The sequence below is a fragment of the Echinops telfairi genome, unplaced genomic scaffold, assembly GCF_000313985.2.
Source record: "Echinops telfairi isolate 266 unplaced genomic scaffold, ASM31398v2 ScPeMD7_4;HRSCAF=17, whole genome shotgun sequence".
In the NCBI taxonomy this organism is placed as follows: Eukaryota; Metazoa; Chordata; class Mammalia; order Afrosoricida; family Tenrecidae; genus Echinops; species Echinops telfairi.
Genome location: NW_022103900.1, coordinates 32311416 through 32327669, shown reverse-complemented (window position 1 = coordinate 32327669; position 16254 = coordinate 32311416).

The following is a 16254-nucleotide window of genomic DNA, read 5'->3' as shown; positions in this document are numbered from 1 at the left end:
TATCAGATTTATGGACTTGATCTGGACTGGGCTGGGATGTTTTCTCAATATTCAATTTCTCTTGTATATAAACCTCTTTCTTATACACATATGAGGCTCCCTGGATTTGTTTCTGTAGTCTACCCAGACTAACACACAAAGCTGTATCACCGGCATCTTGCTAGTTTTCATAAGCCTTTCTCCCATCATCACTGATTATTTGCTGAGAGTACAGACTGAACAAGTATGGTAAAAGGGTACAACCCTGACAGATATTTTTCTTGATTTTAAACCATGTAGTATCCTTTTGTTCTGTTCCAATGACAATATAAAAGTCCTAGTTGAGCACAATTGCGTAAGTATGGTTAAAGGGTACAACAGTGACACACACTTTTTTCCTGATTACATAAATTCTTACTCAAAATGCCATGCCACGGAGTCAGTCATATTCCATAGGGACCTTTCTTCCATGGAGCAGATAGTGAATTTGAACTCTCCACCTTGCAGTTAGCAGCCCTAAACACTACCCCCTACACTGTCGGAGCTCCTCTTCAGATCCCTCTCTATCCCTCATTCACTCCCAATGACTGACTTTGGGTCTATGCGTAGATTCTGTATGTGAAAAAGTATTCTGGAATTCCCATTCTTCACAATGTTTCCCATAGTGCATAAAACACAAATAAACACCTTTCTGAAATTCTGTGCATCCAGCCCAGATCCATCTTATTTCACTAATGATGTCCTATATCTCATGTCTAGCAGTTCCTTGCTACAATCGTTTCTGAATTATCTTCAGCAATAATTTACTTACATGTGATATGAATATATTGGTTGATAATATTCACATCTTGTTGGGTCACTTTTCTTTGCAATGAGCACAAACAGTAACCACTTTTGGTTTGTTGGCCAGGGAGCTGATTTCCAGCTTTGTTTGGGCGCAGACTGTTTGAAGCACTACATAAATTTGTGGAGACATTTAATTGGTATTCTGTCAATTCTTGAGCATTGTTTATTGCCAATATTTTCAGTGTAGCTTGGAGTTCTTCTTTTGATACCATCGGTTCTTGATCATATGTTATCTCTTGAGATGTTGAACATCAATGAGTTATTTTGGTAAATTTGCTGTATTTTCCTTCACCCTTCTTTTGATGCTTAGTGCATCACTCAATATTTTGCCTGTAGAATCATCCAGTTCTGAAACTTTTTTCACCTCCTTCCAAATGAGAAATGATGAACGTGGTGAACGTGTTCTTCATTTTTGTTTCTCTATCTTCAGGTCTTTGCACATTATAATGCTTTATTTTGCCTCCTCAAATTGCCCTTTGAAAATTTCTGCTTAGCTCTTTTGCTTCATCATTTCTTTCTTTCACTTTAGCTACACTGTTTAAGACCAAGTGTAAATCTCTTCTGACATCGTTAACCTTTTTGTTCTTTTTTAAATGAAATTTTAGCTTCTTTACAAATGATGTCTTAACACCATCCTACAACTTGTATTCATGCATTAGTGTTCAATGTGTCGATTCTGTTCCAGAGATGATCTCTAACTTCTAGTGGGGTATACTTCAGATTACATTTTGGTTTAATTTCTTTCAAGAATTACATATGAGCAATTGCTGCTCTGTTATACAGTTGGCACCTGGCTTATTTTAGTTGATGCTATTTAGTTGACACATAGCTAGTGTCTCTTTTTGAAGATATAGTAGATTAGAGTCCTATGCATTTCATCTGGTTAGGTCTATGTCTATAGCTTTCATTTATGGTGATATAATATTCGAGATGTGTTTAATTCACTCAATTACTCTGTGCCAGGTGTTCTCATCCCTCCTCTTTTACAGATGAAGATGCAAAGCATGTTTAATTTTATGGGGACCCGCTTTTCCCCCTTAACATTTAAGTGCCTCTGACGTTGTATCTTATCATTGAAAGCTTCTCACAATATTAGTCATGGGAGAGTTGTTATTGACTGCAAAAGCATACAATTGGTTTCAAATGATCATGCTGCTTGACTTCAATTGAGGTATATGTGCCTTCTTTGAAGGACCTCTGTTGAGTGTAATTTTATTGTATATATATATATAATTGCATATGTGAATTTTATAATTCCTTTAAAATTTTAATTTTGAAATTATTCTTAGATTGTTTTCTCAAAACTTTTGATTGGTATTGACTTCATGTCCTTATACATTAGCAATTAAAATTTTTCAGAGTAGTTGAGTAATTTAAGGGGGGGATGGGATATACCTAACAGACAATAATGTAGCACTCTTAAAGACATGAACCAGCATCGAAGTTCTGTGGGCACATCGATTGCTAGTGTGGAAAATTCTAAGTTGATTCAGATATCGTGTCATCATTTAGACATCTCTTGCACTTTCTTATGTGCACACAAAATAATTATAAAATTTAAATATCCATGGAATCAAATTCTCCGAAGTATGATGACTAATTGGAAAAAAAAAATCATAGAAATTAACTAGAAGTGCTCACAATCACACAACTTTTAAAGAGCAGAGCCAATAATTCAAATTCAGGTGACCCAAATATGAAACTCCTGATTACTACATAACTGATAGAACAATGATAACTTATTTTCTTTAACATTTCTGTCAAGGATGGGAACATTTATTTAAAAAGAAAAATGTATTCAGCATTAAACCTAGAGAGTTACTAAATGATTTAGCATATAATGTGATAGAAAATACTTATTTTATGATCACAATGTGGAATGCTTGGTGGGATGCTCCCATAGAGTAACGGTCTCATATAGGTATTCTGTAAGGACAATGGATGATGATTGTAGCCATTCAAGAACACAATAGTGTGTTTATTCTACTTTCTAGGTCCCCCAACATGTAGTTGTTTCCTTGATAACTAAAAAAAGGTGGCTTCACAATTGAGCCAGTGGGTAATATCATGATAAATGGAGAAATGGTTGAAGTTGACCACGCTTTGTCTTCAGTGGCTCCACAGTCAACACTCATGGAAGCAGCAGTCAAGAGATCCAAAGACACGATGTATTAGGTAAAGCTGCCGCACAAGAGCTCTTTAGAGTATTGAAAAAGCAAGGGCTAAGATGCGCCTGACCCAAGCCATGGTATTTTAAATCGCCTTATGTGCATGCGAAAGTTGGACATTGAACCAAGAAGACTCTCCAGTCTTTAAATGCAGAATTGATGCATTTAAATTGTGGTGCGGGGGAAGAGTATTGAAAGTACCATGGACGGCTAAAAGGACAACCCAATCTGTATTGCAGGAAGTACTGCCAGAGTGTACCTTCCATACTTTGGACATGTTGTCAGGAGGAACCAGTCCCTGATGAAGGGCATCATGCTTGGCATGTAGAGGGGTGGTGAAAACGAAGAGGGTCTGTAAGCAGATGGTTTGACACAGTGGCTGCAACAATGGGCGCAGGCACAGAAACATTCTGGGGCTGGTGCGAGACCAGTGAGTATTTCTCTCTGTGGTGCCTAAGGTCACTAGGGGTCAGAGTCGACTTGATGGTACCTAAGAACGTGTCCATTGGGATACTTATGCTTGGCATATAAAAAATAAGGAGAATCAACCCCCTGACTTAGGATAGGAAGAAAGAAGACAATGCAAGGGCTTTCAATGAAGAGTTAGAGAGCTTCCTGAAAGAAGAGTATCCTTGAATTGAAATATTTCCCTGTGCAAATTGATATTTAAAATGTGTGACTTAAGAGAGATGCAAAGAATATTGTGAAAGATGTATAGATTTAAGTATTTGGATCACATTTTCATAATTATGCAGCTTTTGGAACAACTTTTAGGGAACAGAGACACTCTGGGATGTTAATGAGTATTTGTATGCACTTTGTGTGAATGTATGTGTACGTTCATATGGCTACATGTGTAGTATAACCTACCAGATAGATAGATTTTTATCTAAATAAAATGGCTTTGGGTTTACAAAAGGTTATTGATGACAGTGGAAGCCTCAAATCCATTTATTTGCAAGGTCCCAACATAGATCAAGTCTCCAATGAATCCCATTTGACATAGTCCCAGTATTTAAAAAGCTTTGCTACCAGACAGAAAGCATTATAAAATCGATTATGGCCGATGTAGTTAGGTTGCAATGCAATAATACCCTATCATTTGATCTTTCTTTTGACTCATTTAAATGTTGTTTCATTTTTAAGACATTTTGGCTTTGTCTTCGATTGAGGATTTTCAAATGTTTTGTCTAGTCATTATTGTTCATTTGTTTGCTTCTTTGATTCCTGTTTGTGTTTTGTATCATCTTATGTGTGTGTGTGCAATACAGAATAGGTAGATATAGATAGACAGCAACTGGATAGGGGCATGGCAGAAAACAATGGGGGAGCTAACCATAATGAGGATGAGAAGAAGCTATTGTGAAATTGATTGTGGTGATGACAGCACAATGCTTCTTACTTTGATTGAATTTAGTACTGAATTGGATGTTATGTGAAGTACAGGCCAATAAAACTATTTGAAAATAGAAGAATAAAACATTAAATGGTTTTATACTTCCTACTTTCATCCCTACGCCTAAATGTTGACTCTTTAAGAATTTGTTTCTTTGAATGCTTCCATTTGAACTTAGGGAACATAGTTATTGTGTAGCACAAATATCAATTCCTTCTTCATAGACAGTTAAAAATGTCCTTTGAAGGGTCACCCTAGAGCATCCTTAGAAATGGCATGTTGCAAACAGGATGGAAAAAAAAGAAGCAAGAAAGAAATTAAATGAAAGAAAGTTATCATTGGCTACCCTTTAAACATAGTAAAAACTCTCAGAAGAGCTCATCTACTGTAGGGAATAGAGCTGTGCTGGCACGGGGTGTGCAGGATGACCTCATGGGTCTTTTCCATCTCTAATTCCTGTGATATCGCAGATCTAAGAGATGGAGCCAGTAATTGCTTACAACATAACAGATATTTCTCTCTCTTTCTCTCTACATTTTTCCCCCCTCTTCCCTGGAGCTCAGCAAAGAATCTCTTAAAACAAACATAAACTGTGAGAAACTAGGAAACGGCAGGGACTGGCCCACTTTTGAGAGACAGAATGTGGAAAGTATGAAGACGTTGATTTGATTGTAAAGGATTGGAAAGCAAGGGAGCCTGGTGCTTTTAAAATGACAGGCAGTAGTTGAAAAAGGAAGGGGGGAAAAAACTTAAGAAAATGGGTGTAACCTTGGGCTTTGATACAAGTGGCCTTTCAGCCCCCACTTGAGATTTGTTCACCCCCAAGGGAAGCTGTGGTTTGGACTAAGATCATGCATTTAATTTCACTCAGGGAATCTATTGGACTTGGCACCGAAAGAAAGAATTTGCAGTATATTTTTTGTCATGATTAGTGTCCCCCTCGCCACAACATTTGATTATTTTGGAAAGGGAAAAGTTAAATCCTTGTAAAGTTGTGATTTACAATTTGCGAGCATCCAGGTAGGGAGCGTGGCGTCTGCCAGCTTGATCATGGGATCCCCATTTTTTTTCTAGCTCATTGATGTGAGAAACAAAACAGCGCGGAGGGGAGAGAGAGCTGGAACTCTATCCCTCGATTATCCTGGGAGATGTTTTCTCTCTTTGCTACATCTTCTTTCAGCTATGTTGATTTTTGGTCTCCACTGGAAGTTGTAGCAAGAAACTGGCAGGCCGCCGGTTGGCTTTTCATTTCAAATCTGTAGTATCTTGTATTTGATCGTGTGATGCCTCAGCTCTCACAGTTATGTAAATCTTGAGGCAAAGAAGTTAAAAAGAAGTTCTAATTTTATACCTGAAAATAACTTTCACTGGGCATTTTTTCTCAGGCTTTATAATTAAGATTGGAGATCTCCTGGGTATTTTAATACATAGAAAACTATGTCCAAATAGCCAAAGGGGAAGTGAATGATCAACTGGATAAGCTGATGAATATTTTCCTGGTGGATGCACGATTTTCCCCACCACTGTGATGCGTTATCCTCTGACATTAAGAATGCTGTTTGCAGAAGAAACCTTCCTTTGAACACTCAGCTTGCAGGAATGGTGTCCGCCCCCAGGACTGCAGAAGGATAAGTTGGAGTTCCGTCCCACAGGCCCAGCCAGGCACAGTCGATCCCGTTCTCCTGCTCAGGACTGAAATGTAATCAGTAAGGTCTGGAAAAAAATTTGAAGTGGATTTCATACTAACAAATACCCACTCTGCCACTACGTTTAATCTCTCTGGTCTATTGCTGGTGGATTTGTATTTGTTGGAAAACTATGTTGGGAAACATTTAGGTAGAAAGCGTCCACAATGCGTCCTAAGTGAGAGCAGTTTGCTGAATATTGCCAATGGAGCAGGCTTGGCAGTTATATTGGGAGAAGGGGAACATTGTTGTTGTTGTTGACTTATTCTAGACTCCACAGGCAAAGGGAATAAAAGGATTTCATTGGTATTTGAGAAGTGCTCTATTTGTCCTAATTAGAGGAGGGTGGTTAAGGACAAAAAGGATTAAGGACCAAGAGTCTGGGGTCCAAATCCACTTTGCTGAGTGATTGTGGGTAAAGTGTTTATGTTGTCAAATCCTCCGTTTTTTCATCTGTTTAAAGGAGTAAACCAAACTAGGTATAGCATTTGGTTGTTAAATTATTTAAAGAGTTAATATAGATATCGACATAATGGTGCAAAATGGTTGGCACATAATAATTCCATAAGTCCTGAGCAAGATGTTTCCTGGTGGTATATCATGGTACATTTAAAGTTGATTTTTTGTACAGGTAAGCTAAAAAAAAAATCTGCTTTCTCTTTTCACATTCATTCATTTTATGAATAGTGAATAATTTTTTTTGTATTTGAACCCTCCTTACCAAGACTTGTGAAATCAAATCAAAAGCCAGTTTATTCTACATTAAAGAGATCAACATTCATTGATAGTGACAGAACACGATCTCAAATTTTTTTAAATTTTCATATTTCTGTGATATATGGCCCATGACTCCTTTTTTCCTTCCTTCCTTTTACTCCCTGCCTAATCCTTAACCCTGAACCCTGAACCTCAGCCCCTCTTTTTCTCTCCTCTCCCTTCCTTCCTCTATTCTCTCCCCATCTCACGCACACACACACACACACACACACACACACACACACACACTTCCTATGTCCCTTCCCACTCCAAAATTGATTTTTCTCAACGATTGATTTATTTTAGGTCAGCTGTCTCCACAGGGTGGCAAATATGCCCTCTAGCATATATCCATGCGGCTACCCATCCCAGAGGATGAATATCAATATACTGTGGTATAGAGACAATTCTCAAGGTGAATGCTAGAGTTTACCCCAAATACTTTAATGAATGCATATTACCAAAATATTATTTGTGGCCCACTTTTCCCTGCAGATGTTCTTCTTTATAGGTGACTAATTTTGAAAGGCCTTTGTTTAAACTACTGCAGCCCTTTGAATACTATACACATATTCACCCTTTCCAAAGGAGATGCACACCCAACTTTCCCCCTGTAGGGGAAGTGAATTATTTAATGTGGCTTCTCGCCAAAGTCTCTAACTCCCACCAGATGACCTTCCCCTGCATGGGTCTGGTAAGAAGATGGGGGAAGAAGCTGATCGCATGCACCTGTGGGTAATTGTGAACTAGCGTCCCGGGAGTGATTTCCTGCCGGGTATAAAATGAGAAGCAAAAAGAGTTATCTCCTTACCAACAAGAGCCAAGAGTGGAGTCTGTCCTCTGGACTTGAGGTTCCGATGCCGTGAACCCCGCTGGATCCAGAAGGCAGCTGGAGAGCAGCAGCAGGGCCAGGAGTCCACGCAAGAAGCACAGCAGTGGAAATCCCAACGTGCGCGAAAGTACCGAGGAGTGCTGTGGTCAGGAGGCTGGCTTTGGGAGTGGGTTTCCTCTGCACTTAAATGGGAAATGCGGACTTGCTGAACATGGCACTTAAGAGGAATGCCTTCAGTTGAGGCTTCTGGGCAAAGGTGTATGTCCCCTTGGTCCTTTATTAGCAGGCCTGAGATTTTGTATGATGTCCTGGTAAACAATTTAACCCTGAGCATTTTGCACTGGCAAGGCAAGTTGTTAACTTCCTTAATAAATCGATCATGCAATTTGTGAGTTTCTGTGTCGCCATTGAAATGGATATTAGAGACTAGAAAGGTAAAATAGTGGACACTAATTAAAAAACACTATTGCTGCATTGCAGGTCCAAGTTCAGGATCTTTGAAGGCTACATGTTCCTCCCGTGTCTGATCCAAATGTGACCATGTCATGGTATACTTTCCTGGTGCTGAATGATATATCAATTTTGGTGGGAGAGATGAATTTATTTAAACTAACATATTAAAAAGGGGAGAAACAATCAACAATATCCAGAGCTCAATAATCCTTGGCATCTACTCTATTTTTTGAGTTACTTTAGCAGAGTTTGTCCTTTGTGAGAAGAGAGAATCCCAGAGTCCAAGAATCTACTTACTGTAAGATCTGCTCTCTGAGTTATGTTGCTGATGCCATCAGATTGGTTCCTAGAAACTCTATGTATACTGTCTGGTCCTGTACCATTCTCGCAATTTTTATTATGCACGAGCCCTCTGTTACAGTCACTTAATATAGAGTCACTATCGTGGCAACTAATCTCATCGAAAGTCGTCCTCTTTTATGGTGGTTCTCCACTCACCAGCATGATAGTCTTCTCCAGAGGCTCATCCCTCCTGAAAAAATGTCCATGTTACATGAATCAAGTCTCATCATCCTTATTTTTGAGGAACATTCTGACTGTATTTCTTCCAATTCAGATTTGTTCTGCCTTCTTTGAGTTCATTGTATATTTAATATTCCCTGCCAAAATCATAACGCAAAGGAATGGATTCTTCTTCGGTGATTTTAGCATATATGGCTATTGAAAATACAAGGTGACATCTTTGCTTCTTAACCTTTTAAAGAGCTCCCTTGCAGCCGAGTTGGCTAGTGGACTATGCCATTTGGTTCCTTGACTGCTGCTTCCAGGCACCAAGACTGTGGATCCAAGTAAAACGGAATTCTCAACCACTGCAATTTTGCACCATTTATTATGATCCCGCTTATTGGTCCAAGGAGAATTTATCTTTTAATATATTGAGGTGTCATCCATAAAGAAGGCTATAATCTTTGATCTTTCTCAATAAGTGCTTATTTATTCATTGTCTCATCTGAGAGAAACTATGGTCCTTCTACTGATGACAAGATTACTTCAGTGCCAGTGTTCTGGGGACTGACTCAGAATCAACCATTCTCAGGCCGTCTATCAAAGGTGTCAAGTTTCATTGGTAAACAACTCGAAAACCTCAGAAGACTGTCTGTCTACTTCCTCACAGAAGCTGCATTCCCTACCTAGATGGTCACCCATGGTGGATCACAACACTACAGGGATTTAAACTTTCTCTTTCCAAAGATATCTATAGTTAGTATAATCAATTTTGCTGTTTCTCTTAAATTGGCATTTCTATTTGTTGATTGTAATATATTCAAGAGATAGAATGCTGTATGCATTTTAAAACCAGTGAGTGAGACTAAATCACATAAATTACAACTATGAAGATTCTAAGGAAGCTAAGCATATTTTGAAATCCAAACACAGGAGCACTCCCTTGGCCTTGGTTATCTCCTGCAGACTAACTTCACATTTAGCATTCCTCTGCTTTTATTTCTTCCTTTTGTTTGTTTTTTATTTCTTCCTTTTTGAAAAATTATTTCTATCATGAAGCTGTATTCTCAAGAGCTTGTATTATTTTAATAAAGGATAATTTTATAACATTGATTTATAATTTCTGCAACAATCAAGAACCCCTGGTGGTGCTAACTGCAAGGTCCACAGTTCAAACCCACCAGCCACTCTGAGGGAGAAAGACTGGGCTTTCTACTCCCATAAAGAGTTACAGTCTCAGACACTCACTGGGGCAGTTCCACCCTGTCCTAAAGGGTCACTAGGAGTCAGGAGGTTTTTGGGTAGAGTTTATCATGATATACAAGGGAATGTTTTAAAATTAATGTGGTGATGATTGTACAACTCTTCTTCATATGATTGAATGACTGAACTGTTGAATACTATGATATGTAAATTTCGTGCCTAGAAAACCATTAAAAATACCCTATTTGCCTTTTTAGTGTTTCTGATTTTAGGGAATATTTAAAAGCAGTCCAACTTCAACTTCTGAAATAAATCACCATCTACACAGCTGATATATTGAAATGGTTAAAATGCAGTCCTTTATATAATTTAAACAGTGTTAGTTCACAAGCCTTGGTGATAGGATTGGGGAAAAGTAGGATGATCTAAAGTTCTAAGAAAAGATATTTCCCAAGCCGTGACAGTTCCTTGTTTGATAGGGCCTCTCTATAAGAAGCACTCAAACCAATTGTGACTCATTAACAATTGTTGATGCTAATGAGTTAGTACATGTTTTTTAGATGCGCAATAATTTGACTTGGATATATAAATTCTGGGTTCCACTTACTTTCTGCTTTATGAATCTGTGGTTAGTTCCCATTGGCATTTCACTTAGCCTGAAGAGAGAGAAAGAGACTGAACTGCTCAAAGGCTGAGCTCATTTCTCCTCTGGCTTTCAAGGCCTCCAAAGATTTGTGAGCCCAGCAAAGGGAAAGAGTTAAGCTTATTCTTCTTGTTGGCAGAAACTTTGTAGTTTAAAATTACATACTGACTCTCTGTTGTAGAGACACAAGAAATTATAGAGCAGACACTGTCCAGGACAACGTATAATTTAAAATGTACTAGAGAATGTATACCGCATGGCAAAGTAAGTGAAGTGCTTCTTCAAATATAAGTGTTTTGCATAGAAAGGCAGTAATTATCCACTCCTAGGGAAATGTTTGCATTCATTCTAAATCAATATTTACTATTCATTTCTTGTGTTCAACAAAACAGGGATTTAACTTTTTTTTTAATTTTAATGAAGCACTAAGAGTATAATAATTCTACAATGTAATTGTCTTGATATGAAATATTGCTAAATGCTGTTGCTATTTTGAGCAGTGTGAAATGGAAGGGTATCCCGATTTGTGAAATGTTCCTTTGGGAACATTCAATTCAAATTCAGCCAAGCAGGGCAACCTACCAGTTTTCAAAGCTAACTTAAGCTGGCTCCTTGGTAAGGCCCTTAACTAGAAGCATTCAGATGAGACATTGCCTTAAAGGCTCTTTCCCTGTCCCTACTACACACACCCACTTCCATACTTCCTAATAGTGACTCAGTATCAACTACTGCCTCTTGGATGTGTGTGTGTGTGTGTGTGTGGCTGTGCATTTTGTGTGTGTGTTTAAGAATCTCCTATGTATTTTTTATCTCTTATCATAATCCCTTATGAAATTATTTTTCTACAAGTTTTCTTTTCCTTCTCTTATCTTCTAATTCCCTCTGACTGTTTCCTTCAAAAGAACCTAAAGAAAAAACTGAAGCGAACAAGAAAAGAGCTCACACAAACACTAGACTCGCAGACAAGACTGAAGGTCTATGACATATTTTTATTTATAGAGCTTATGATCTGATCGTTCCATAAATTTTCTTTGGCGAATGACTACAATTTTTTTTTATTACAGCTCCTAAGAAAAGAACGGGACATTATAACAGTATGTTATGTTACAACATAACACGTTATGTTACAACATGAATACCCCTTTCCTCAGCACCAGAAACGATCATTACTTTGCCCCGAGTTTCAGGTCAGGGCAGAGTCCTTTGGAAAACACCATTACTTTACCAAGGGCTACAGCAATGCTTAAGTGTTCTGTAAGCTCCTATTTCTGCTTTTCCGTCTATGGACAGTGGAGGAGTCAACGTTTCCTCTTGGTCTTCCTTTACTTTTTCGTCTTGTTATTTTGGGGTAAGTATCTGTGGAACTCCCACAGTGTTTCTTTGCAGTTATTAACATATTTAATGTTAGATCACTCAATATTTTCTTTTTAGATTCACAGATCCTATAGCATCCCTGTATCTTTTAAAATGCAGATTAGGGGAGAGGAGGAGTCAAAGTAAATTACACACCTTTGCACTCGAATCACAAAGTTTGCATCGAATGTCAGCGTGGAGTGGGTCTGTACAGAAGTTCCTTCTCTGGGCCGGCTGGCCATTCGTAATTCATGCAAGCTCTTTGGGTGAATTACTATTTGCGATATACTCTGGGGATGAATAATATCATTTATGTATTGTGATTGCTACTCGATTTTATCTTCCTTTTTATTGACAGGAAACAAGGGTGTTGCTTATAGTTTGGAAAATAAATAGGGTGCAGACACCGCCCTTCTCGCTCTCAGAGAAGCACCTTCTTTCTGCAGGAAATGCGACTGTAAACTGTCCTGTTATAAATGGCGTGTTAGCTCTCAAGATGTTCCCCTCTCGATGTCCGAAGTCACAAACTGTTCCCTCAGCATTCATTGCAAGGAGCCAATGGGAAAGCAGATGGTTTAGGACACTTTCCTCAAGTCTGGAGAATCAATGGGACACTAAAAAGGGACCTGAAGTGGACCGGAAGGAACTTCTTGAGGGTCATTAAAAAAACAACAACAAAAACTGAATATGAACAGAGCTTTTACCCAAGAAATAGGGAGGGGCAGCAAAGCCATTCTCCTCCACTCCAGTTAAACATCTCATAGTTGAGATGTTTTCTGCACAGCCCATAAAGGATAATGAGGAAGGCTTTGAGAGCTTTAAAGGAAACTCCTGTGTAGCCTCTCACAAAAACATGATCTGAGTTTAAGCAATCAATGCTTGCAGACCCCAAAGTGAAAAGGGGTGACGCCAGCTGGTTGGGACTGTTCTTTTGCTAATTGCCCTGGGAAGCCATGCTGGTGCAAATTTATATCTGGGGCCGGGGGTGGGGGGATGGAGAACGGCTGGAGACACAAGTGAGGATGGCAGTGAGTAGAATCTGGGACTTCACTGACTTAAGATGAGGCATTGTAGAAACCTTAAAATCATCCATGATTTTACCTTTTCCTGGTAATTATTTAATATAGGTCAACATAAGGATCTGTCTGAATTCTTCGTATTATCATTGGATACAGAGTCATGTCTTTTTATCAGTTGGGGTTAAAAAATTATATATTATTCCTCTCCTATTGCAATGAGTTCTATGATTATTTCTGTATATGACCAACCCGAACTTTTAAAAAGGTTTTTGGAAGCATTAAAAAACAAACAAACCATGCAGATTGAAGTATTTGTAATGAAAGTTAGTTGCTCTTAGTTGTTCTTTTTATAGTACCTTTGCTACTCTTAGAAAAAGTCAATGACGAAAAGAAATCTTAAAAATTCTGTCCCGTGGCACTGAGAATGCTTGCATTGACCTTGTAGTTACGCTGTCTGAATATAAAGCATGTTGGATGAGAGAATAGTTGAATTCATCTGTATATAAAATTAACTTGCTACAACCTTAAAAGGCTGCCTCCAAAGAATAAAGTAATATTTTCTGTGGAACTTTAGGCAAATATTCATCAGTCAGTTACTTAACAGGTATTGATTGCACTCCTAAGCGCTTCCTACCACCCCACTGCTGAGAGCAAGTTGAAGCAGAAAACCTGCAGACAGAAGAGAAAGTGGGGTGCTCAAATGTTCTTATTTCATTCTTTTCCCCTCCAACACTCACTGCACTGAAGCAATATGTGCAATAGAGTGATCTTCTGTGAAGACTGAAATCTTGTGTGTAAGAATGAAACAGTGATGCTCTTTGGATCCAGGATCTTAGAAAAGAAGATGTTCTGGAGTTATGCTCAATGACTCACGCAGTGTCCAACACACCTTTCTTTACACGGATGTATTAGGCACAATGACCTTGGTTATGAGTCTGTTGATCCTAGCACCCCATCCTGGGACACTGACGGAGAGATGATAGAATGAAGCACTGAACCAAACTCGGTCCCCATCTGCATCTGGGTCTGTTCTTCCCCCTTTGGCGTTCAGTGCAAGATCACCATTGGCTAGACATCTCTTTTCATGATGTTTCATTCTTTGTCAGAGACTCATGAATGCTTGTTTATAGGACCATGTATACGCCTAAAAATCATTGCGGATATTCAATAATTACAATTTACTTATCTAATATTTATCATACTAGAAATGAAAACATATATGACAATATCAGTTTACTTCACTTTTAACAATATTTAAACAGATCCACATGTGAAGACAAATAGTAAGTTTTCATGAGCAATAACTATTTTCCACAGCAAACATTATTAGTCAAAAGAATGGCATTATTTTATAGCCAGCAAATATTTTAATGCTTATCTTAATAAGAGACAGATAAGGTCTCTGGTTCTGCTATCTGTTGTCATATCGAGTATAAAACATTTAGAAAACTCCATTGTATGCTTATGACAGAATAAGAGTGGGCAAGGTAAATAACATCTTGATATTAACGCACAAATAAACTTGATTTGGAAAATCTGCATATGGGTCTCAGGAACCCTAATGCATCCTCTAGCATCAAGGTACTGTTGCGGTTGCTATTGTTAGGTACCATTGAACTCATTCAGACGCAAAGCTCCCCATGAGCAACCGAACAAAAGACTGCTGGGTCCTCACACTGCTTCTGATGTTGGAGCCCACTGTGGCAGCCACCGTGCCAATCCATCTTGTCTAGGGGCGTCCTCTTCTCTGCTGCCCTTCCCTTTACCGAACATGATGTCCTTTCCAGGGACTGGGTTCTCCTAACACTTTACTAGTGAGTGTAAAATGTTGAGCAAAATCAAGTGTCTATTTATCCCCGCCGCCCCCACAAGAGGAGTTCAGTATAACAACCAGCACCTGGTAGGGACTTGGTGACACCTCAGTGCTCAGATAACGTCAAAGATCATTTTGTACATGGCCGAGCCATCGTGCAGATAGTTTTTTTCACCCCAAATCTCTTCTGAGGGTGACTTTCTTAATGTTTGAAGAAGATTCGTGAAGTAAAGGAGCGGCATATTGGGGGTGGGGTGGGAGGGTTGCTTTTTCTATCAGGAGCAGAATGACGTAGCTGAGACTGGATTTCTGCAGTCCTTGGGAAGTGACTGATTCGGTCGTTGGTGGCTGTGGTCTCGGCCACGCGGACTGATGGGTCTGGCTGCCACGCGGACTGACGTCTGGCTGCCACACGGACTGACGGGTCTGGCTGCCACGCGGACTGATGGGTCTGGCTGCATGAAGTGTTGTTGGGGCCTCCAACTCTTCACGTCTTTGAGAAGTGGGAGCGCTTTGTGGGAGCGCCATTCTTCATCCATCTCACAGGGAGTGCCCCTCCTCTTTTCCGACCCTGAGCCGAATGGGATGTCATTTTCAAAAGTTTGTTTTCTCTTGTTACATGTTCAAAGTAAGCAGGACAAGGTTTCATCATGCTCAATTTTAAGGAATATTCTGTCTGTACTTCTTCCCAAATGAATTTCTTCATTGTTGCAATTGTCTAGGGCATATTCATCATTCCCCTCCAGTGTCAGATATAAAATGCACCCATTCTTCTTTGAACTTTTTTCATTATCCAGTTTTTACATGCATTTAAGTCAGCTGACAAGACTACAGTTTAGGACATGCTCATTTTAGTAATCAATGTGACATCTTGGCTTTATAACATTTAAAAGATCTATTTTTGCTGTTCCTTTGCCTAATGTAACACATCCATTGTTTACTTGACTGCTGCTTCCATAGTTGTGAATGTTGGTCCAAGTTCAAAGACACCCTTGACAACTCCAGTAGCTGCATCATTTATCATCATGTCTTTAGTTGGTCCAATAATGAGAATTTCCAGTGTATTTTATTATTGTTATTTTTTAGTGTTCAGGTGTAATCCATGTTGAAGGACGTGGTCTTTGACCTTCATTGTCAAATGCTTCAAGTTGTCTTCATTTTTGACAAGCCAGATTGTGTCATCTGTTTATTAGAGATGGTGAAACTCACATCCATCCCTACTGCCCTCAAGTTGATTGCAACTCAATTCCATACATTGGGCAGAAGAGCACTGTCTTTGGGGTGCCTGGACACTACATATTTATGGAGCAGAGGGTCTAGTCTTTCTCCTAGGGAGCAGCTGTTGGGTTTGACTCACTGACTTTTCAAAGAGCACCTCAATTTTTATCTCCCAGAGATACTAGGGCTCCTATGCAGGTTCTTCATAGTTCCTAAATTATTTTCAGAATGATATGAGTTGTAAGGCTAACTGACTTTTGGTATTGTGTTGTGTAGTATGATTGAGGTTTGACTAAGTATGTACCTGTAAGGTGCTACTACTACATCATAATGCTTATATAATCCAATGTACAAAGCCAGAACTTTTAGCTAGGTATAACTATCTG